The following is a 23,859-nucleotide window of genomic DNA, read 5'->3' on the forward strand; positions in this document are numbered from 1 at the left end:
TAAGACTTTGACTGCTGTAGGGGCACGATTTTCCGCTCCCTTTCGGCCTTACCCCAAGGCTAAAAGAGGAGGGAAAATGTGGTTCCGTAGATCTCAGAAGCCTTACCCCTCTCAGCAGGATGATCCCCCTTCCAGAGGCAGGGGAGGGGGAAATTCTTCCGGAAGACGCCGTCCCAGAGGCGGAAGAGGCCCTCGCAACACTGGAGACCGCGAGTCCTTTCATGGCTCTTCAGCCTTTCACAGTCCCTGAGGGATTGCCCGACTGTGCAGCTCCGGAGCCAGTCGGGGGGACATTTTTTGAAGCACCTAAAAGCCTGGGAAGGTATCACTCAGGACCGATGGGTGCTTCGAATTATCGCCGGAGGTTACACCATCCCTTTCTCTCACTCTCCATCTCAGTCCAAAAAAATCCCGGACCCGCCACCCAGTCAATGGGAAACTGCAGCCTCAGAAGTTTCAAAGCTGCTGCAAAAAGGAGTCATCCAACGGTCCCCAGACCAGATCGGATTAGGGACTTACTCAAGATTCTTTTTGGTGCCAAAAAAGACCGGGGACTTGAGACCCATTTTGGACCTCAGTATTCTAAACCGTTCAGTCAGAAAGTCCAAGTTCCGAATGGTCACCCTACAAACCATTCTCCCATTGCTGGAGAAAGGTGTTTGGATGTGCTCCATAGATCTCAAGGACGCTTATTACCATATTATGGTGCATCAAGCGTCCAGGAGACATCTGCGCTTCAGCCTAGGAGGCAGTCATTTTCAGTTCCGCGCGCTGCCCTTTGGTCTCACCACAGCCCCCAGGGTGTTCACCAAGTGTTTGGCGGTCGTGACTGCTCACCTGAGAAGTCTAGGATTCCAGGTGTTTCCGTATCTAGACGACTGTCTCCTAACTGCCACCTCCAAGCTTCTACTATTGCGGAGCCTACAAGCCACTATATCACTGGGCAATTCCCTTGGAATCACCTTCAATTGGCCAAAGTCTGTGTTGCTGCCATCTCAACGCATAAGATTCATAGGGGTAGAGATAGACTCAAACTGAATGCGGGTCTGTCTACCCACAGACAGGATACAAACCATACAGGCTCAAGTTCGAGCCTTACTTCCCAGATCCAAAGCCTCAGCCAGAATGGTCCTGCAGCTATTGGGATCCATGTCAGCCACGGTTCTTCTAGTTCCCCTGGCAAGGTTGCACATGAGAATTCTCCAGTGGCTTCTTTCAGCTCAGTGGTCCTTTCAGGAACTCCGTCTCAGTCACCTCATATGGATCACGGAAACCTGCAAACGGGACCTTCGCTGGTGGCTAGTGCACTCCAATTTGGATCAGGGACGGCCCTTTGTTCCACCTCCTCCTGCGGCCACTTTGACCACGGACGCCTCCCAGATGGGGTGGGGGGGGCATTCCCTGGGCAAGGTCAGTCCAAGGCAAATGGCACCCAGAAGAGACCCTACTTCATATCAACATCCTAGAAATGAGGGCGGTGCTTCTGTCCCTTAAAAAGCTCTTCACGATTACCTCCCTCAGGGCGTAATTGCCGTTCACTCAGACAACATGTCAGTTGTCTGGTACCTGAACAAACAGGGAGGGACCAGATCCTATCCTCTTTGCAGAGAGGCCATGAGAGTTTGGGAATGGGCAGTGTCGACCAAACGCTTTCTAGTGGCTACTTATATCCCGGGCAAGTCCATTGTGATAGCCGACAGACTGAGCAGAACCATCCTCTCCCCTCACGAATGGTCTCTGAACATTACAGTTGCAAATCAGATTTTCAGCAAATGGGGAGTTCCGTGTTGCGACCTCTTCGCGACTCCACTGAATGCGAAGTGCAAAAAGTTCTTCTCCCTCACCCCGGCTCCGGGGAAGAGCCCCATGGACGCACTAGCCCTTCCTTGGCCCACCGGCTTGCTTTATGCCTTCCCCCCAGTTCCTCTCCTTCCCTGGGTGATCCAAAAGGCATCTCTCTTGGGGAGCAAAATGATCTTAGTTGCTCCTTACTGGCCTCGTCAAGTATGGTTCCCCTATCTCCGGAAATATGCTCTGGAAGGTCCATGGTTCCTGGATCAGATCCCAGACCTTTTGGTTCATCAGTTGGGACTATTCCACCAGTCCCTACACTCCTTAAAATTGACGGCTTGGCTCCTCCTCTTCCGACTATAGTCAGGAGTCATACATTGGATCCAGAAGTTGTGCACATCTTATCTTCGGCCCACAAGTCTGCTACAAAGAAATTGTATTCTAGCAAATGGAAAAGATTTGCTATTTGGGCTCAACTCCGGGGCCTGGATCCCATCACTATTCCCGTATCAGAAGTGCTGAAATTTCTAACTTCTCTTTTCAATCAAGGCTCTTCAGTCTCTACCATCAAGGTTCAATTGGCAGCTATTTCCAATTTTCACAAATCTATAAACCCACCTTTAATGAGCAACAGATTGTGTAAGACCTTCTTGAAAGGTGCTGCGCTTTTAAGACCTCCGATTTCTCATCCTGCTCCTCCATGGGATCTCGATGTGGTGTTACGCGCCTTAACTTCCTTTCCCTTCGAACCGGCAGCGACATGTGATTTAAAATTTCTATCGTGGAAAACTGCCTTTCTGGTGGCGATTACTTCTGCCAGAAGGGTTTCAGAGCTTCAAGCTTTGTCTGTAAAACCTCCGTACTTGGTTTTTCACAAAGACAGAGTATCTCTCAGGCCAAATCCTTCCTTTGTCCCTAAAGTTTGTTCTAGTTTCTGCCTACAACAATCATTAGAACTTCCAGTCTTCTTTCCGAAGTATTCTAACAAAGCGGAATTCATATTCCACACATTAGATGTCCACAGGCAGTTGCGTTTTTATTTAGATAGGACCAAACAAACAAGGAAAACAGATCAGTTGTTTGTATCCTTTGCAGACAATAAATTGGGCAAAGCCGTAACAAAGGTCACGATTGCCAAATGGATCAGGGACTGTATTTCTCAAGCTTATTCTTATTCTAACAAAGAGCTTACCACCTCTGTCAAAGCTCATTCTACAAGGGCTATGGCTACTTCGATAGCATTTCATTCTAAGCTTGCCATTAGTGACATTTGTGCTGCGGCTACATGGTCTTCCCCGCACACTTTCATTTCCCACTACAAATTGGATGTGGCATCTAGAGGACGAGCTTCATTTGGTTCCACAGTGCTCAGGAGTGTTTTCCAATGAGCCACCCAGGATTTAGCTGCTAGGGACGCTGTCCCATCAGTATTGAATGTAGACGAGATAGGATCACATAACATCATTTAGTTATGTACTTACCATAACTTTAGATGTTTGGGATCCATCTCGCCTACATTCCCAATAACCCACCCTCCTTCCCCCTTCCTTGGAGATCAGAGGATATCAGAAGGTCCGAATCTTGTTGTTTCATCTTGAAACATCTAACAATGTTATATAAACAAGTTGTGCATGTGTGCATGAATGCGGACAAACGAGATCTGGGGGATTAGTGGTGGTGCATCCTGGGATAAGAAATAGCTCAGCCAATAAGAGGCCTCGCTCTATAGCATAGCGTGCTGAGTCGGAGCCGAGGGATCGGCTCCGAGCCCATCAGTATTGAATGTAGGCGAGATGGATCCCAAACATCTAAAGTTATGGTAAGTACATAACTAAAAGTTTTCTGCTTGTGCTGTATATAGGAGACTTAACTGTGTAGCTCTGACATATCCGTTCAAATTGCATAATCCCAATCCACCATATTCAACTGGAAGAATCTGCGTATCCCACTTGACTCTTGCCATCTACCCCTGCCAGATATAAAGTCCTTCAGTTCTTTATTGATTGCTATCCACAACTTCTCCTGTGGTTGATAAAAGTATACATGACCTGTGTATAAGACTAATGGGACTAAAAACATTTTAACTGCTTGCTCTTACTATTCATATAAAGACTTGAAGTGCTCACACAAATTGATAAAAAGAAAAAGGAAGAAGTCCAAGATGTAGGTCTCCACACTATTTTATTGAACCAATTTAGCGCTTTCATCCAAAGTTAGACTTCATCAGAATGCCATTAAAATAAAAAATGAATGGTTTTATACCATAATAGCAGTCACATGGTTCACAACATTAATTAGATGCTTGCCATTAAAACCATTCTTAAAAAGACAGTACACAATAACCAAGAAAAAACTTTTTACAAGAACTAAACTTTAAATATCAGTGATAAAAAGTTGAGCTAAAAGTATATTTATACAGATAAACTTGTTGAAACATGGGCGGGATGTGGATTTCCAGTGAGATTAGTTTATGATCAGATCTCACCAGTGAGGGATATACTTCCGGTGTGGAGCATTTTGTCCCCATGTTTGTGACAATGAGATCTAGTATATTTTCTCCTCTCGTGGGAACAGTGACTAGCTGTTCCATGGCATTTGAATTTATGAACTCCAGGAACCGTTGGGCTAGAAAGTTAGGGCTTGAGTAATGTTCCCAGTCTATATTCGGGTAGTTGAAGTCACCCAATATGATGGTGTTTGGAGATACATTTATACCCTCCAGTGTCTTCAGGAAGGCTGTGTGGGGTTCCTGAGTTTGAGAGGGTGGCCTGTAGCATGCTACAATTTGTAGAGCAGTTTTGCCTATGGTTAGTTGCACCTGGATGGTTTCAAGCTTCGTGCATTGCCACCAACCTGGAGGTGTGGGTATCCTTTATGAATATGGATACACCCCTCCTTTTGTGGTGTGGTCCGGGTTTTGGGGCGGAACGCATGATATGAGGTAAAACCTAATAGTGCCGGGTGCTCTCAGGAGCCTTGAACCAGGTTTCAGTTACAGCACAGACATCGATGTTCTCCATACTGAGAAGGGCCTCGAGTCGTGCATTTTGAGATTTAGACTTCTGGCATTGAGCAGCATTACCCTCAGTTTCTTCCCATTTTTGTTTTCTAGGGTGGTAGGTTTAGAATTTGAGCCTTGCCTAAAAAAGGCACTATGGGGTTGGCAAGAGCCTTAGCCAATATCCGGAATCCCAGGGGTGACAGGTGCAAGCCGTCCCTTGTGAAGCAGCGTGGCTTGTCAAGCATGTCATCCCAGGCAGACAGACACTGGATCCCCTTTGAATGACACCAGACATTAAGCCAATTGTTAAAGCTGATCATCTTGTCTCTATATTGTGGCATCATTCTTGGTGAAAGAAGGATACTGCTCAGGGTTAGGGTCATACCTGCATGGGCTACATAATCAGAGAGCTCCTCTATGTCTCTTTTCATGTAGTCCAGGGAGGTACGTCTCAGGTCGTTCACGCCAGCATGGACAATGACTGTGTCATATTTGTACTTGCCGTGGAGTGACCCGAGTGCTTGTGTTATGTGGCGGATTCTAGCGACCGATAGGCAGCTTACTGTGACCCTCTCCTTGTTCAGCCTGGTGAGTGGGACGTCAGTGTGTCTGACTATGGAGTCACCTATGACAAGTATGTTTGGTGTTGTATTTGGCCTTAAGGGCTGTGACTGCTTTGCACACTGCTTTTGTGGTTTATGTGTTGCTTGTGGGGTGTCTTGAGGTAGCAGTTGTTTGGGTGTCTGCTTTGGAGGCCTCTGCTGTTTAGGTAAATTTTACTCAGAGCCTCCGAGTATGTCTTTGTGTGTTTATGTGTTTGATTCAGTGGAGTGGTAGCATTATGTGAGGCTGGTTTTGTGGTGTGTGTAGTTGCCTTCTCCTCCTGTCTGGTCTTGCCAGTCCTGAGTTGAGAGAGCTCAGCCTCCAGTTTGGCTAAATAGCTGCATCTCTCGCAAGTATTTGTGTTATGTAGGAGGAGGAGAGGGTTGTCTGTGTACATGAGGCAGTTATAACATTGCCTCAAGATTCCCAGATTCACCAGCTGGACTGGAGAGGAGATTGACAACTGACCTTTGGACATGCTAGAATAATATTGGGAAATCCTTAATTGAAAACAATGGCCAGTGGGGAGTGAGGGTGTAGTGCTTTTAATTTTTAGTGCTGACTTATATAATTGCTTTAGTGAGCAAGTGCCAGGTAACTTGAGTGCAATGTGTTACAAGTAACTAAATGCAAAAATGACAAACAGTAACTTTCTTTCAAGTGAAACAAGGAAATAAGTACAGTAAGCAATGCAGATATCACTAGTGATCCACAGAAGCGCTGAGAAGTTGCGTATTAGGTGGAATTAGCTTCCAGGGAAATAACAAGCAAACAAACAACAAGCATATAAACAAAGCTAGATTCAGCAGGCCTGGATCTAGTCTATGCTAGAGCAAACAAGGTGAACCAATTTCAGTAAGATACAGTTCAAATATTCAGGCACTATAAACCTTTAACCAGAAATTCCCAGCTCAGAAGAGCAGAGTCCAGCATCTTCTCCCACAAGAGTGCAGACCACGAACCTTCTTAATGTAAAATAACTGGCCTGAGGCCCAAGTGCCTAAACCAGAACTAATACACTTGGACACTGGGCTCTCAATCAGCAGTTCCCAACTTAGAAGGATGAAAGCTACCTGTCCTGCCACCACAGTGCTTGCCACAAACTTTCCTAATGTAAAACAACTGGTCTGAAGCCCAAGTGCTTAATCCAAAAGACTTGAATGATAGCTACACTTTAATCAAGTTACAACCAAGCAGTAATAAATACCATTGAATACTTTAGAGAATGTCTGGATTAGTGCTCTAGTTACACAAACAAAGCTAGATCCAGCAGGCCCGAATCCAGTCTATGCCACAGCAAACAAGGCGCACCAACTTCAGTAAGAAACAGTTCAGATATGCATGCACTATAAGCCTTCAACCAGAAATTCCCAGCTCAGAAGGGCAGAGTCCAGCCTCTCCTCCCACAAGAGTGCAGACCACGAACCCTCTTAATGTAAAATAACTGGCTTGAAAGCCCAAGTGCTTAAACCAGAATTAATACACTTTTAGAATAACAGACACTGAGCCCTCAATCAGCAGTTCTCAACCTAGAAGGATGTAAGCTACCTGTTCTGCCACAACAGTGCAGACCACAAACCCTCTCAGTGCAAAACAACTAACTGGTCCGAAGCCCAAGTGTTTAAACCAAAAGGCTTAGAATGAGTTACACCAAGCAGTAATAAATACAATTGAGTATTTTAAGATGATGCAAAAGTAAAAAGAAGTAGGTAGAAACACAAGTACAGTAAAAGCAGATGAATTTTTTTTTTTTTTTTCTGAACAAGTGCTGAGATCAAAGAAACAGATTTGAGTGCTGAAACTAGAAAACTGGCTAGTTATAAGAAAAAAAACAAGCTAGAAGGCTTCCCTCAAACACAGAAGGGCTTGGGGGCTCAGAAGCCTACAAATACTCTGTACCACTTAACAAGAAAGGCAGGAAATAAGCTTAATTTTTTTTTTTTTTCTATTTCCCAGATGCTCTCTTTGTACACAGTAGGAGTGCCTGAAATCAGAATATGATCTCACTGCACTCGGTTGAGTGAGCAAATGAGATGGGCCCAGAGGCAGGCTGAGGGGCGGGCAGTTTCAATGCCACTAAGATTAACACCAAAACAAAATCAGGGCGAGTGGGTGGGAATAACTGAAGAGCAGAATAACTTCAGTTAAAAATTCCTTCAACACTCCTTCATACACAGTTTAAATCAAATTAAATACTGTATAATACTGTATTTTTTTAAAAAAAGTGCAGATAAAGGTACTTAAATTCTCTTATACGTCCAGTTGAATATAACCAAGTTCTTAGCTGGCCAAGCTGAAGTTTTAAAGCAGGAATTATTTCACATGCACCAGTTTAAATATGCAAGGACAGGAAATCAAAAATGTGGCTACCCCCACACCTGTAATTACTAGCAAATAACAAAATTCAGCCAACACTAGCTTCAGTTCAAGTTACTGAAAAGCAGAATAACTTCAGTTAAAAATTCCTTCAACACTCCTTCATACACAGTTTAAATCAAATTAAATACTGTATAATACTGTATTTTTTAAAAAAAAAGTGCAGATAAAGGTACTTAAATTCTCTTATACGTCCAGTTGAATATAACCAAGTTCTTAGCTGGCCAAGCCCCACCCCAAACAAAAAAGACCATAGTGAAGAACTTCTCTAAAGCAAACTTTACACTACTCAAGACTGGTGTGGTATCCTTCAAGGCCCCTGAGCCAGAGGAAACCACAACCCAAGCTGTGGAAGCCCGTACAAATGCCTTCTATGAACACCTCCAGGACTGCATGGATCAGGCAATCCCAAATAAAACCAAGACTCTTTCCACAAAGGGCAAACGTCCAGTCTGGTGGACCCCAGCCATTAACAAACTTTACAATAAGAGGAGAAAGCTATTACATGATAGAACAAAATCCATAAAAGGGAAGTCACCCCTGATCATTATTAGTAAAAAAATACGAGCACTCATAAAATCAACTAAGGCCAATTTTGAGAGAAAAATTGCCATGGATTCAAAGGACAATCATAAGGCCTTTTTCAGCTATGTTAGGAACCTGGGTGGAAACTCCTAGATATGCTCAGAATTAGTCCAAAATGATACAAAAATCACTGAACCCACAGACATTGCTAACATACTGGCAGACAGGTACAGTGCAAACTTCACCCCCCTCTCCCCCCCTAAAGGAGAGATAACTATCCCAGCCGAGTGTAGCCTCCCAGACATCTCAAATGCGCAGGTGAAAGCTGCTCTCTCTAAAGCTAAAAACACAGCATCAATGGGACCGGATGGTGTCCCCGGCTGTGTGCTACACGAGCTAAATGAGGAATTAAACCCGCACATAAGGCAGCTGTTTAATCTCAGCCTTACCACAGGATATGTGCCCAAGGAGTGGCGTACGGCAACTGTGGTCCCACTCCACAAAGGAGGCCTCACGGACCCTGGTAATTACCCCCATAAGCTTAACAAGTCTAGTCTGCAAAGCTATGGAGAGGATCATAATGGAGCTCATAAACAAAGATATAGGGACTTGCAGACATTGGACCCGACCCAGTTTGGCTTTGTCAAGGGAAGATCATGCCTTTTGAACTTGGTCGACTTCTTGAAACAGTCACCAAGGCCATTGATGAGGGAAAGGCAGTCCATACAGCCTACCTTGACCTTGCAAAGGCTTCGACACAATACCCCACTCGGGTATTGTAGAAAAACTTACCAGCTTAAATGTAAACCCATATGTCATAAGATGGGTTGCAAACTGGCTTAAGGACAGAACCCACAGGGTTAGAGTTGCTGGCGCTGTGTCAGACTCCAAGCCGGTCACAAGTGGTGTCCCACAGGGCTCTGTCCTTGGCCCCCTATTGTTTGGCATCTACTTCTCAGAAGTACAGGCCAACATGGGAGGACTTTTGCTGACAAAGTTTGCAGACGACTGCAAACTGGGCCATAGTGGAAAGTGCATCGGACACGGATATCCTTCAGAAGGGACTCACGGAAACAGATAGCTGGTGCCAGAGCCATGGCCTGAAGTTAAACGCCAAAAAATGTATAGTCATACCCTTTGGGAAAAACAAGGTAACCCCAAGCTACCATATAGGTGGCAATCCACTAAGCACAGAAGAGGTTATCAGGGACCTGGGGACCCAGGTTGACAGTGGCCTTTCTTTGACACTCACATTGCTAAAGTGGTTAAAAGACCTTCTACATTGCCCACCTGATCATGAAGGGATTCACATCCAGATCTAGTGAGGTCATTGTTCCCTGTACTCTTCACTTATCAGACCAATGATCGAGTACAATGCCCCATTCGGGATGTATCTCACCCGACATCTGCAGCAATTGGAGAGACCCCAAAAGTTCCTCACCAAAAGGATAAAGGGACTCCAAAATCTGTCATATGCTGCCAGATTGAAGAAACTCCAGCTCTATTCAGTTGCATACCGTCTGCTCAGAGGTGACATGTGCCTGACATACAAGGCCATGTCCAACCCGGAATTAATGGACATGCTCCACCTCAAAAAATCCAAATCCACCAAAACCACTAGAGCAAGCGACTTAAACCTTAGCACAGATATAAATAGGACATGCTGGAGGGATAGATTTATCACTACTCAGAGACTCCCTATGCTGTGGAATAAAATCCCGGTCCATGTGAGGCAGAGCACCTCGCTGACTCTGTTCAAGAGAAATCTAGACCTGTGGATGGGAGATCGAGGTTTACCGAATCATATCTGTGTCACTGCTGGACAGAGGCACAACAAACTAATGGGCACAGTATTTTTTCATATAAGGGGTGGCGTAAGCCACAAAAATTTGGGCTAGGCTTATAAATGCCTTAGGGCAGATAGCCTAGTATAAACCTATGAACCTATGAACAATAATACCAAACTTCAAAGAAAACAAAAACATAAAAAGCCAGTTTTTCAAGGCAAAACCAGCCTTCATTTTTAAAACACTGTTGATTGTTTTTCATTTTGCCCAGGAAAAACAGTGGCATTACTTTTTAGCTGCTTACTATCCATATCCACATAGCAAAGCTTCAATTTTTCTCAGTTTTTGTATTATCTTTTGTTTACTCTCTTCCCCCATATCCTTAGCTGCAACACCAGAATCATTTTTAATCCATACTTTGAAATGCATCATTTTATAGTGTCCCCATAAATATGGATATTGCTGAACCAATTCATATGTGGGTACATAATTTACTGCTGTTGCCTTTGTTTTAGCTTCATTAATTTTGTATCCCAAAAAGATTTTAAACTGTCTCAAAATGTTCCACAACACTGTAATGTCTCTTTCTGTCTTGTCAGTTGTAAAATATCATCTGCAAATAGAGCCAGCTTTACTCTACTACCATACCAATTATATCCTTGAATCTCTGAGTCCCTTAATTTCTTTGCCAATGGTTCTAAATAAAATGCAGATCACAAACGGATAAGAAGTCACTCCTGTCTGGTTCCTCTGCTCAAGCAGAAATTATCAGAGAGGACCCCGCCCTCTTTAATTTTTGCCTCTGAGCCCTCGTATATCCTCCTCATCAACCTTATAATTTTTTTCAGGAAATGCAAATGCTTTCATTGTTCTGCTCATGAACTACCAGGTTACTCTGTGAAAAGCTTTTTTTCTGCATCAAGACCCACCAACAGCAATGATGTTTTGTTGCATTCTCCTTCCCTCTGGATCATCAGTGTTGTGTTAATGTCAAATGTTCGCCTCCCCTCCATAAAACCACATGGATTCATATCTGTCAGTTTCGGCATTATTTTTGCCATTTTTTAGCCATTATAGACATGAGTACTTTATAGTCATGGTTTAGTATTGAAATTGGTTTGTATAAGCCAGATCTGATGGAGCTTTACCCTCTTTAGGTGTTACAGCTACCACTGCCTTCTTCTATGCTGTTGGTACTTTTCCTCCTCTTAAAATACAGTTAAACCAAACCTTCCAGATCGTTATCAGTTTTTCCCTCCTACCATCCAAACTTAGACAGGAATTCCATCTATTTCTGGGGGACTTGCCTGTAGATTGGTTATACATCACAATTTTTTATCTGGTCTCCTCCTATCCTGTTAGTAACTGAGCCTCATCTGTTCCAACCTTGGCATATTTAATTCTTCCATAAACATTTCAATTTGTATTTTTTCTTGATTTCCATATTTGTTTGCTTTATACAGATTTTCATAGAATTTCTGAAATATTTCTAATACCTCTACAGGATCTCTTGTTACCTTCCTTGGTATAGGCTTCCTAAACTTGGCAACAACCCTTTCTACTTTCTGTTGCCTGAGTTATTGTGCTAAATATTTTTGTGCTGTAGTGTTATCAAAAATTGTTTAACCACAATATTTTAAACTCTTGTATATTATCAAGGTAATCCCTTATTTTCTGCTTAATATTCTGCAGTTTATCCTCCTCTTTTTCTGTGAAATTCCACCTATTCTGCAATACTTTAACATTTGTCAGTCCCTTTACATAATTGCTGCTTCTTCTTGGCCATAACTCCCTTTCGTCTATTACCACCCTATTTTTAAACTCCACCCTAATTTTATCCCACTCCCTAGCTATATTTTCAGAAGTAATTTCTATCCTCTTAAATAGCTCCTGAATAATCTCCACTACCCATTCCTTAAATTCCTGTCAGCAGATAGGTGGGAAAGTGCCAGTGTCTCATTTCTATTTCATTACCATGTCTTTTTATTATTATTGGTGCATGATCTGAGAGAATTATTGAGGTGCATATCAAGACCTTCAATTAAATGCACATGTTCCTGTGAAATTTAAATTCTGTCTAGCCTAGCCCAGTTTTTTGTATCTGGAGGAATATGTAAATTCACTCACAACTCCTATTACTTATTTCACATCTTCCACACCAAACATTTTCATAAATTTCTTCAAAAATCTACCTTCCTTTGTTGTACTTTTCCTTTTGGGCCCCCAGACACATCTTTGCTGCTGCAAATCAAATACCAGTCCTCACCTATAAGTAATATTACTTGCTAAAAACTGATCTTTCTCCCAGAATTTTCTTAAGCTCCATTATAGCAGTTTTAGGTGGAATATAAATACATGCCAATGTAATCCTCCTCCCTTGACAGTAGCCCCTTAGCACTACAAATCTGCCATTGTTATCCTTTTGTGGCACTATTGGAGCACCTGCTGCAATTAATATAAGTGGCTCCTCTTTTCCTTTGTCCCAGATAGTCTGCTGAATAACCAATGTTAAGTTGTCTATCTCGCCTTCATTCTTGCTGGATGGGTTCGGAGCCGACCTCGGCTCCGACTCTAAAAGCTCGAGTTGGTTCCACCGGCTCGAGGCTCCCCTTATATCCCACAATGCTAGGCGTGAGTTACCTCAGATCTCGTTTGCCGCTACAGCGATCGAGGTGTTGGTTTTCTACCGGCTTCTTGGTAAGTGAACTTTCAGTAAAGTTAGGATACTTAAACCCCTTTATTTTTAATTTTAACTATATTTTCCCTTAGTTTAGTGGAATTCTACCCCTTTTTCACAGAAATCCCGTTTCTTTCCCACAAGAACTTAAAGTTCTCCCTCGGGCCTTCAGGCCTTTCTTCCATTCCCTAGTGGTGTGTGTGTGTTGCTTTCTTAATTAAAACATATTGATAGTTGTTTTAATTTTTAAGTTTAAAAAATAAGATAAGGTGTAATCAGTGTGTTTGACTGAGTGTGTGTGATTACACTTTCTTGATGTCCTTCATGGATGCATCTGCAGTCATAACAACTGGGTTGTCCTGTCGTCAGGCAGCCCTTCAGTCGGCCGGATTCCAAAGTCCGGGTCCGGCTTCGGCTGATGTCGCACTCCACCCGACGTCATCTCTGTTGGTCTTCGGGTATAAAAGCATCAGCCGACGCCATTTTCCTTAGTCTTTCTTGCCGCGTGGCGCCCGAAGCAGAAGCTGTTCGCAAGTGCCGGTCGGTCGGATCCAGAGATTACTTCTACCGAATACTACTCAAGACTTCTAAAGCTAAGTACCCGTTGGGGACTCTTTCTTGCCTCAGCCGATGTCAGAAAAAGTTAACAATTGTTTAACCTGTGGGAAACAAATACCTCATAAAGATTTCCACTCTTACTGTCTGCCTTGTTTAGGCCCAGCCCACGACGTAGCAGCCTGTTCGCCTGTGCCTCTTTCAACCGGCGAACGCTTAGGCGTCGGTCGGAGTTTGCAGAACAGTTTTTCGGTACTGATTTTGCGTACATTATGCCGCCGGATCCTCCGACTACCCAATCTTCCAAAAGCAAAGATAAAGACCGACACTCGCGGTCCGCGGTTTCGGCCGAAACCACGGTAAAGCAAATCATGAGTGTCTCGGTTTCGGCGAAACCGAAAACTGATCAAAGTACAGCTGAACCTATTCTACAACTGAGGCCCCTGCTACAACTCTTGAATCGACCTCAGAAATTTTACCCACTACGGTGGTTGACTTATCAGACACCATCCCTTGGATGTCTCTACCCCAGCACGTGGTGCTGCTAGGCCTCCAGCAGCCATGTCCATTAAGGCCTCGCCAGGGCTAAAGCAGCCAAGACTACTAAATCAGTGCCTGTTAAACCCCCACATCCAGGCCCTCTTCTAGTTCTCAAATGCTTTCTTTGGCAGAAGATTTAATTTCTTTAATTAGAGGATCTCAATCTCACCCAGACAGGGCCTCTCAGCCCCTGAGAAGAGACCTAGGGCAGAGCCCCTGAGCCAGTGTCTTCTGATGATTCTGCTGATGAATCAGACATAACTGACCAGCCAGAGGCTCCCTTCTCCAATTTTGAAGATTCTGATGCTGAAGAATCCATTCCAGCTGCTTCCCCACCAGAAGAATTCTCCTTTGGGGAAACCTTGCATGCCATGCGAGAACAGTTCCAATGGCAGCAACAGGATTTTTCAGACTCCAGAAAAGACTTAGGACCTTTCTGCACCTCCCACAGCACAGGCCCTTAGCTATACCTCCTGTTCTCTGTGGTGGATGATGCTTTCAATGATGTTTGCTCCGCTCCAGATTCTTTACCCCAGCCCCTGCCAAACCAGACAGATTTTACAGGGTGCCAGATACTCATCACCACCTTTACAAGGCCCCACTTGCAGACCCAGAAACTATATCCCAGGGTCCCAAGGCAGTAGCAGCGACCACAGCTAAAACCCTATTCCTTCTGAAAGGGAAGCAAGGTCATTAGACAGATGGGGTAAAAGGTCTACACTTCAGCTACTCTCTCAGCTAGAGCTTTAAACTGTCAGTTTCACATGATACAATACCAAGAGTTTATGCTTGATCAGTTAACTAAAAACTAACCACTGATGAATCTCTTGATAAGAAATATGTATTAGAGATGGTAAATAACATACAACAGGTTAGCAACCATTCCTTAAAATGTGGCTATGATGCACTGGAGGCTTCATTTAGATCAGCCATGACAGGCACAGTGATAAGAAGGCATGCATGGCTAAAGGAACAAGCTTTACCGGATCATGTTAAAGCTAAGTTACTAGATGCTCCTATGGACAAGACAAGTTTGTTTGGTACACCTGCCCAGCAGGTTATGAAGAAAATGGAAGAAAAGGCAAAATCTGTTCAAACTGTTAAAGATTTCTTGCAGGTTCAACCACCAAGGTTTAGCAGGAACTGGCCTGCCAAAATTGGTCCTTTCCTGACTCCACAAAATTTCAAAGGGGCAGGAATAGACGTTCCAGAGGCAGAAACCAATCCAGAGGAGGTGCCTACAGAGGACGACAGTGGCAAGGTAGCAACAGAGGCACAGACACAGCCACTGCCACTACATCAGCACAACCACAGTGACTTAATCCTAACTCCGCCTACCAGGGAACAAATAGCAGCTCCTCTAGGCGGAAAGTTAACCTTATTTTCAAAGAACTGGCACTACATAACAAAAGACAAGTGGATTTTACAAACCATAGATCAAGGTTACCGGTTTCACTTCCACACTTTACCAGTCAAAGAGGAATGCCAAATCTACCTCCAAATCAAAAGCAGAGGCTCTACGCCAGATAATGGAGTTAGTAAACATGAGAGCTGTGGAAAGAGTGCCAACAGCAGAACAAGGAAAGGGGTTCTATTCCAGACTATTCCTAGTTCCAAGAAAGGAAAAAGTTGGAGACCAATTCTCGACCTGTCCACCTTAAATACATACATCATTGTCCCAAAATTCAAAATGCTGACCTTACAGCAACTTCTTCCCATGCTGGGCAAGGAGTCTTGGCTGGTAACTCTAGATCTCAAGGAGGCATACCTGCACGTCCCCATTCGACCAATCTGCAGAAGATACCTCAGATTTCTTGCAGGATCAGAGCACTATCAATTCTCAGCATTGCCCTTTGGCTTATCTACTGCCCAGAGTATTCACAAAATGCCTGGCATCAGTAATCGCCCATTGCAGACTACAGGGAATTCAAATTTACCCATACCTGGACGACTGCCTGCTACAAGGGGACAACAAAAGCAAGCTGACAACAGATTTACAAAGGGTCATTTACTTGCTACAAGGACTGGGATACACAGTCAATTTACAAAAGTCAAGGCTGATACCATCCCAAACAAGGACATTCTTGGGCGGAATTGGACACAGTACAACAAATGGCATTCCTGACTACAGAAAAACAAAAGAACTTCCTCTTTACTTCTTGGCACTAACAAAACTGAACAAGTTAACAGCAAGAAAATTTCTGCAGGCCTTGGGCTTCATGGCATCATGCATAATCTTGGTCCCATTTGCCAGACTACATATGAGGAAACTACAGTGGTACCTAAAGAATTTATGGTCCCAACACAGACACAGTCTAGAAACAGAAATCCCACTAATTCCATGCTTAAAACAGGAGTTCCTATGGTGGGCTCAGGCATGCCAGTCAAACCCAGGCCTACCCTTCCGCAGATGTCAACCAAGCCAGACCATCACAACAGACGCTTCAGACCTAGGATGGGGCCCACATGCTGGACAAATGCGTGCAAGGATTGTGGACACAGGATCAACTTCACCTGCACATCAATCTAAAAGAAATGCTGGCAGTAAAACTGGCAATCCAAAAGTTCAAACCATTCCTCAAAGAGGGCCAGTTGATGATAAGGACAGACAACACCACAGTCATGTGGTACATCAACAAACAGGGAGGCACTCATTCATACCCCTATGCAGAATGACCTTGGAGCTGTGGACCCTGGCACTCAGCTACAACATTCAGTTACAGGCAATATTTGTACCGGGGAAAGACAATACTCTAGCAGACATACTAAGCAGAACCACTTCGGATGCCCACGAATGGAAGCTGCACCCGGACATCTTCAAGACCATCTCAAAGAAATGGGGAATGCCACAGATAGACCTATTCGCATCACCTCTCAATCACCAGCTCAAAAATTCTGCACAAGGACATTCCACCCACTAGCATGGAAAGTGGACTCACTCTCCTTCAACTGGAAAGGCCTAACAGCATATGCATTCCCACCTCTTCCTTTGATACACAAGGTGCTACTAAAAATCAAGGAAGACCGTCCAAGGATAATCCTGATAGCCCCAAACTGGCCAAGACAACACTGGTACCCACTACTGAAGAGCATGTCTCGGAACAATATGTGGCCAATACCCCTGATGCCTTTGATGTTAACTCAGAACAACTACAGCATCATACATCCAAACCTAAAAACGCTGCAACTGACTGCATGGAACATCACATAGCAGCAGCTAATCCAGAACTTTCCCAAAGAGTTAAAGACATTATTCTTGAAGCACGCAGACCTTCAACAAGAAGGAACTACGCTGGAAAATGGAAAAGGTTTGTCATCTGGAGTACCGAAAGAGGAAAAGATGTGTCAAACATAGATATGCCTAACATTCTGGAGTATCTGGCCGAACTTCTTCATTCAGGCCTCTCCTACTCCTCCATCAAGATACATGCATCAGCTATTTCAGCAGAATACAGTTTTGATCCACCTGTTTTTTCGCACCCTTTGCTCAGGCAGTTCCTCAGAGGAATCAAGAATGTAAAACCTCCAAGGAAACCACCATTACCAGCTTGGGATTTAAACTTTGTGCTAGAAAAGTTGACACTATCACCCTTTGAACCAGCAGCAACAGCAGACCTACAACACCTGTCATGGAAAACTGTTTTCCTACTGGCAATTACTTCAGCAAGGAGGGTTTCAGAACTACAGGCCTTAATGGCAGTGCAACCCTTCCTAATCTTCCACCAAGATAGAGTGTCCTTGAGGACTAATCCTACGTTTATGCCCAAGGTGGTATCCAGAGTATCTTTAAACCAGGCAATCCACCTACCCACCTTCTTTCCCAACCCACAAAACAGAGGGGAAAGAATACTGCATACCTTGGATGTACATAGACAGCTACGCTACTACTTGGACAGAACAAAAAATAGCAGAAAGACTGACCAACTTTTTGTAGCCTATGCAACAGGAAGGGAAGGAAAAGCTATTTCCAAACAGACAATCTCCAAATGGATAGGAAATTGCATACGATACTGTTACTCCTTCCATGGAAAACCAATTCCACAGAACATAAGACCTCATTCTACAAGGGCAACAGCCACTACCACAGCCTTCTTACGAGGAGTGGCAACCAAAGACATTATTGAGGCTACTTGGACCTCCGTGCATACATTTGCCAAGCATTATAATTTGCCTCTATATTCCAGATCCCGAGCAGGGTTTGCCACTGCTGTACTGCAAGGGATCCTAAACACACCATAATCTACTTTTATCCTCCTCCCTAGTTGGCTATGGTATTCTACCCACTTGTTATGACTGCAGATGCATCCATGAAGGACATAGTACAGTTTTGTACCTACCATAAATGTAGATGTCCGAACTGGATAGCATCTGCAGTCAGGATTACCCTCCCTCCTTCCCTCTGTGGTACTCCTAGGGTGTTTACCCTCCTAATAGCTAGCTGTTGGGGAGTCTTTATGGTGTATTTGTTTGTATATATGTACATATATGCTTATTGTTGTGTTTACCTCTATCTATTTGGAAACATTGGCATCTATCCAAATTTTAGCCTGCAAAAGGGCTACTGGCATCTGGGGCAAGAAACACTGAGGAAAATGGCGTCGGCTGATGCTTTTATACCCGAAGACCAACAGAGATGACGTCGGGTGGAGTGCGACATCAGCCGAAGCCGGACCCGGACTTTGGAATCCGGCCGACTGCAGGGCTGCCTGACGACAGGACAACCCACTTGTTATGACTGCAGATGCTATCCAGTTCGGACATCTACATTTATGGTAGGTACAAAACTGTACTTTCCAGATCTTTTGATCCATCAGTCGGGTCAGTTTCATCGCTCCCTCCCCTCTCTGAACCTCACTGCTTGGTTCCTCCAGTTCCAACCTTAGCCAGGCTTCCTCATTTATCTCACTCTGTTCGAGATATTTTGATGGCTTCCCATAAATCTTCCATTCGGAAGATTTATTTGAGTAAGTGGAAACGCTTCACATATTGGGCTCAAGGAAGGGACATAGATCCTTTCACTGCTTCCATCCAAATGGTCCTTGATTTTCTAGCTGAACTCTTCCATGCAGGTTCATCTCCTTCTACTCTTAAAGTTCAATTGGCAGCTATTTCTAACTTTCATGTGGGTATTTCTGAGTCTGCCTTAATGTCCCACAAGCTTTGCAAAGCCTTTTTGAAAGGAGTTTTTCTTCTCAGACCTCCTATAAGAAATCCTCCTTCTCCTTGGGACCTAAATTTAGTTCTTACTTCTTTGATTCTTCCCCCTTTCGAACCTGCAGCTTCCTGTTCTTTAAAATTGCTATCACGGAAGACTCTCTTTTTGGTAGCTATTACTTCAGCTAGAAGAGTTTCAGAACTTCATGCACTCAGCTGTCGACCTCCTTATCTATTGTTCCATAAGGACAGGGTATCCTTACGAACCAACCCGTCCTTTTTGCCTAAGGTAGTTTCGACGTCAAACCTAAATCAAAGCATTGACCTCCCTGTCTTTTTTCCAGAATATTCCAATAGGTCTGAACAAAAATTACACTGGCTAGATGTTCATCGTCAATTGAGGTACTATTTGGATAGAACAAAACAATTCAGAAAATCTGACCAGCTGTTTGTCTCCTATGCAGAAGGCAGAAAGGGACTTTCAGTTTCAAAGGTATCATTATCTAGATGGCTAACATCTCTGATTTCCCTTGTTTATGAAATTAGACACCAAAAGCTGCCTAATAAACCTAAGGCCCATTCCACCAGAGCTTTGGCTACTTCTTTAGCCTTCCAAGACAGACTGCCTATTGACACCATTTGTGCAGCGGCTACTTGGGCTACTCCTCACACTTTCATTTCTCATTATAAGTTGGATTTAGCTTCTAGGCATAGAGCTAACTTTGGTTCCACTGTTCTCAGGAGTCTGTTCCGTTAGGCCACCGGGACAAGGTGCTAGGGACGGTCCCATCCAGCAAGAATGAAGCGAGATAGACAACTTAACATATAGAAGTTATGTTCTTACCATAACGTTCCATGTTAGTTGTCTTCTTCGCTTCTTCTTAAGGCCCCACCCTCCTTCCCCCTGGCCTGGACAGACCCAGAGGAGTTGTGATTGTGACCTCTCTTTCTACCACCTCTTTTATTAGGCATATGCTGTTGTGCATATTTCCTGGATCAGGATATAGGTTACCCTTCTTTCTCCCTGGTTTTAGAGGTGGACTTTGTTTATAGTTATTCTGATACTATTATAAGCTGGGGTTAGCTTACAAACGAGATCTGAGGTAACTCACGCCTAGCATTGTGGGATATAAGGAGCCTCGAGCGGTGGAACCAACTCTCGAGCTTTTAGAGTGGCAGTCGGGTCGGCTCCGAACCCATCCAGCAAGAAGAAGGCGAGAAGAAGACAACTAACATGGAACGTTATGGTAAGAACATAACTTCTATTTATGAAAACCTTATCAAATTCACATGTTCAGTTCTTTCCAGACATGTCTCAACTAACATACCTATTTGCACTCTACATTTGTACTATAGTTCACTGTTCTTTCTTTTTTGTATTTATCTGTGAGACCATTGACACCTGAAATTATAGAAAGCACCATTGTATTAAAAAGTTGTTATTCACACTTTTTATGTATAACACCTTTTTGTTAAATGTCTAGTTCTAGCTTTTGTGCGCATGCTTCCACTGTTTGGCAGGTTGAACTTTGTTGTTTCTTGTCATATCCAACTGAGCCTATGTCACATCTTACAAAACTTTTTGTTTTATTGAAAGCCGTCAAAAAATCCCAATACCCCCTAAAACTTATTAATTTAATACTAACACACACAACTATGTACAATTTCAAATATTGAAGTTTTAACCTCCTAATAGGAACAAATGTCTCAAACTGACAGCCACACTGAGACTTGAGCTATCCTAAAAGAAATGTTATCCATGCTAAGACGCATGGTGTAGCCTGTGTGTCTACTAAATGCTAACTTGTTTTCTCTTCTCTGTATAGCTCTGCCAGCTGGGAAAGCCCGTGAATGCTTTCAGAGAACATTATCTCATAACCAGTTTCTCTTTTCTTTATTCCTCAGCCAGTCACTCTCCACCAGACTGTAACCAGTTTCTCATTATCAGATTGTCTGCATGGAGACATGACAACCAGACAGTCAATTTCTCTTCATCAGATTGTTTCCATGAAGACATGAGGGCCAGATACAGAATTGCTACTAAGCATACATTTTTTCTGAAAAAAGCCTTACAATATTAAATATTGTTTTTTCATTTATTTGCTTTCTCTTAAAACTTGTTACTAAATTAAGCTAAGGTCTATAATCCAGTCATTCCCCCATGCAAGAATGAGAAAAGGTGCATTAATTTTTCTTGTCATGCTCTTTTAACAAGGCTTTTTTTACATTGCAGTGCCCAAATTTCTTAAAATTGAGCAAGAAGAAAGAGGGAAGGGAGAGAGAGAAAAACAGCAGCACCTATTTATAATCCCCATTGCACTTTCATTGAGAAAACTTTACTTTATAGCATGCAAAGAAAGCCATACACCACAAAAGTAGTAGTATTAAGAAAAAAGTTTTCTTTTCTTACAGTTAGCTTTCTTCCCTCGCTTCCCCTCCCAAAAGCATTTTTCCAAACATTAATGACTGGTAGTAAGGCATATACTAGTCCACCACAAGTCCAACATAGTCTGACAAAGTCCAATATTTCCAGATTTTCTTGTTCTGTCATAGTTCACAAATATAATTATTGCATTGTAATCCCACATTGTTAATGGTTTTGTCACTGTTTATCTCCATCTCCCAAATCCTGTCTCTGCTTCATTTCCAAGTTGCTCTCATTTCTTCTAGTCAACTCTTGTGCTCCCTTCCTTCTCTCCAACATTTTCTGTTGAAAGAATGGAAAAGGTTTCATGGTACAGTCTGTGATCTTTATTACCAGAAGAACAAGAAGCATAATCTCCTGTTTCTCCGCTCACTTTTTGTTGGACAAACTTATAGTTCGTCCTTAGCGTGTACTTCATCAAAAAATGCTTTTGTCTCTCCAGGGAAGAATGCCTTGAAGACAGCTGGGTACAACAGTTTGAATCTCACACCCGTGCCTTGACATTCCCTGAATAGTTGAATGAATTTACTCCTCTTCTGCCTGGTTTACAATGAGTAATCCTTCTCCACAAATACATTGCTGTCTCCCAATTTTAGTATTTTGTCATCCTGCCACAGTTTTGTTGGAATCAACTCCTTCTGCTGGTAGGATTGCATTTTTACTATTAAAGATCTAGATTGCTTTCTCATAGCCAGGTTCGGAGCATACACACTATGTGCCCTTTCGACCAAGAACTCCTGCTGTGGAATACCAGTCCATTTGCTTATTTGTGTTTTCATAAAATTAATGGAGTCTGTTTCTTCCAGCTTCTCTGGTATAGCTGAAAATCCCTACATGTTCTGTCCTCTAATTCTGTTATTTTTTGAAACATCTCTTCGTGAGCAGTCTCGTATTGAGCCAGCATTTCCTTCACTTCTGCCTCTGATTTTTGCTGCTTTATCACCTCATCTGAATATCTGTTCAAAGCTTCTTCAATTTTTTCCAGCCTTTTGCTGTTTGTGTTGATATACTCTGTCAGTGTTTCATTTATTTATTTTGTCAGGTCTGTGTGCAGTTGTTGTATAGGTTCCTGTAGATTACTGGAAGTCATGTCTGGAGGTTGCATTGCTTTTTGCTGAACAGCTGCTGAACTTTTCCCAGTCAGTGTTTCTTCCTCTGTAGCTGATTTTTTTCCAGGTGCTCTGAATTTCTTTTTTCCTGGCCTCCAGGCAGTACACTTACTAGCCAGTAAAATTTACCCATAAACACAAAACTCTACTGGCCATCTCTGTTGAGTTTCTGTTTTCACAGTGAGAGAGCTAGAGTTAAGCTGTTACTCAATGTCTAGCCATCTTGAAAGTCCTCTTGGGATAGCTTGAGTAGCCTTGCTGCATGTTGTGAGCTCACAGCCACAATCGGGCAGTTTCCAGGATTAATGGAAAAATTCTTATTTCCGTCCAAGGTGGCAGTCATCTCATTCTTGGTCATGTTGACTGGTTTAATTTTTTCTGATTTGCAGTCTTTAAGCTGCTGTGAGACTGACATTTTGTTATACTCCAGAGAGCTTATTTTGTCTTTTTCCTTACTGCTGTTACAATAAAGTAAAACAATTGCTGTGCAAGGTATACTTCTGTGTATTTACCTTGTGGCTGCAAGAATGCGCTAACATTTTTGGTAACGGAACTGTTTTGCATTTATCCAAGTCCAGTTTACAATATATCCAAAGTTCTCCAGTTATGTTTGTTGAATGAGCATACAAGACCGCTTGTTGTCACAACTTTATATGCAACAGAGAAGAGGATACAGTCTTGCAAGCCACAACCCTACCTGCATATAATATGCAAGAGGTGATTAGCCGTAAGTTTATGTGCTGAATATTTACAGTGCTGCCTTACTTAGTACCCATTACCTGCAACACCTAAATAAGGTTTACACTGACTCACTGTAGAGCAGAGTTACATTAACTAGCTTTGCAGACTTTTACCCACCTTGCTCCGTGTTCACTGTTGCCATGGCAACAGTAACTTAAAGTTGTCCAAAATTAGAGTGCACGTACATGCATCCTTTTCCAGGAGGGCTTAATGATGTCTGTCCAGTACAACACCTCCTTCCCTGACTTCACAATATGACACTGCCACTAGCCAAGACCAGTATGGCACACCAAGGTCACAGTTACAGTTTATCTTAAGTAAGCCAGCAGTAAAATGTTTTTATGGTGGCAGTAGCTCTAAGCAGTAAAAAAGGAGGATGTCAAACAGCTGAGATGTTACCAGGTCTACATTTATACCCTTATGCTAATAAACCATTAGCAGCAATCAATTTAAATTAAATCAATTAAAACTTTTTTTTTGTTAAATGATTACAAGTTAAGAAATGGGCTGTGTGAAATTAAACAACACAGAGGTGTGCGCTTATCAAGGGAAATACCTTCCTGTTTTTCCTCTTG

At 43.0% G+C, this 23,859-nt stretch overlaps 1 protein-coding gene across 1 annotated transcript in view; it reads left to right on the plus strand.

Moving 5' to 3' along the window:
• The window catches only part of PFDN5 (prefoldin subunit 5), a 479,917-nt gene that overhangs the window by 400,573 nt on the left and 55,485 nt on the right, over positions 1-23,859 (plus strand). The gene's annotated exons all lie outside the window — the stretch shown is intronic.

The sequence above is a fragment of the Protopterus annectens genome, chromosome 9.part0 (genome assembly GCF_019279795.1).
Source record: "Protopterus annectens isolate FY-2018-M chromosome 9.part0, PAN1.0, whole genome shotgun sequence".
Taxonomy (NCBI): domain Eukaryota; kingdom Metazoa; phylum Chordata; order Ceratodontiformes; family Protopteridae; genus Protopterus; species Protopterus annectens.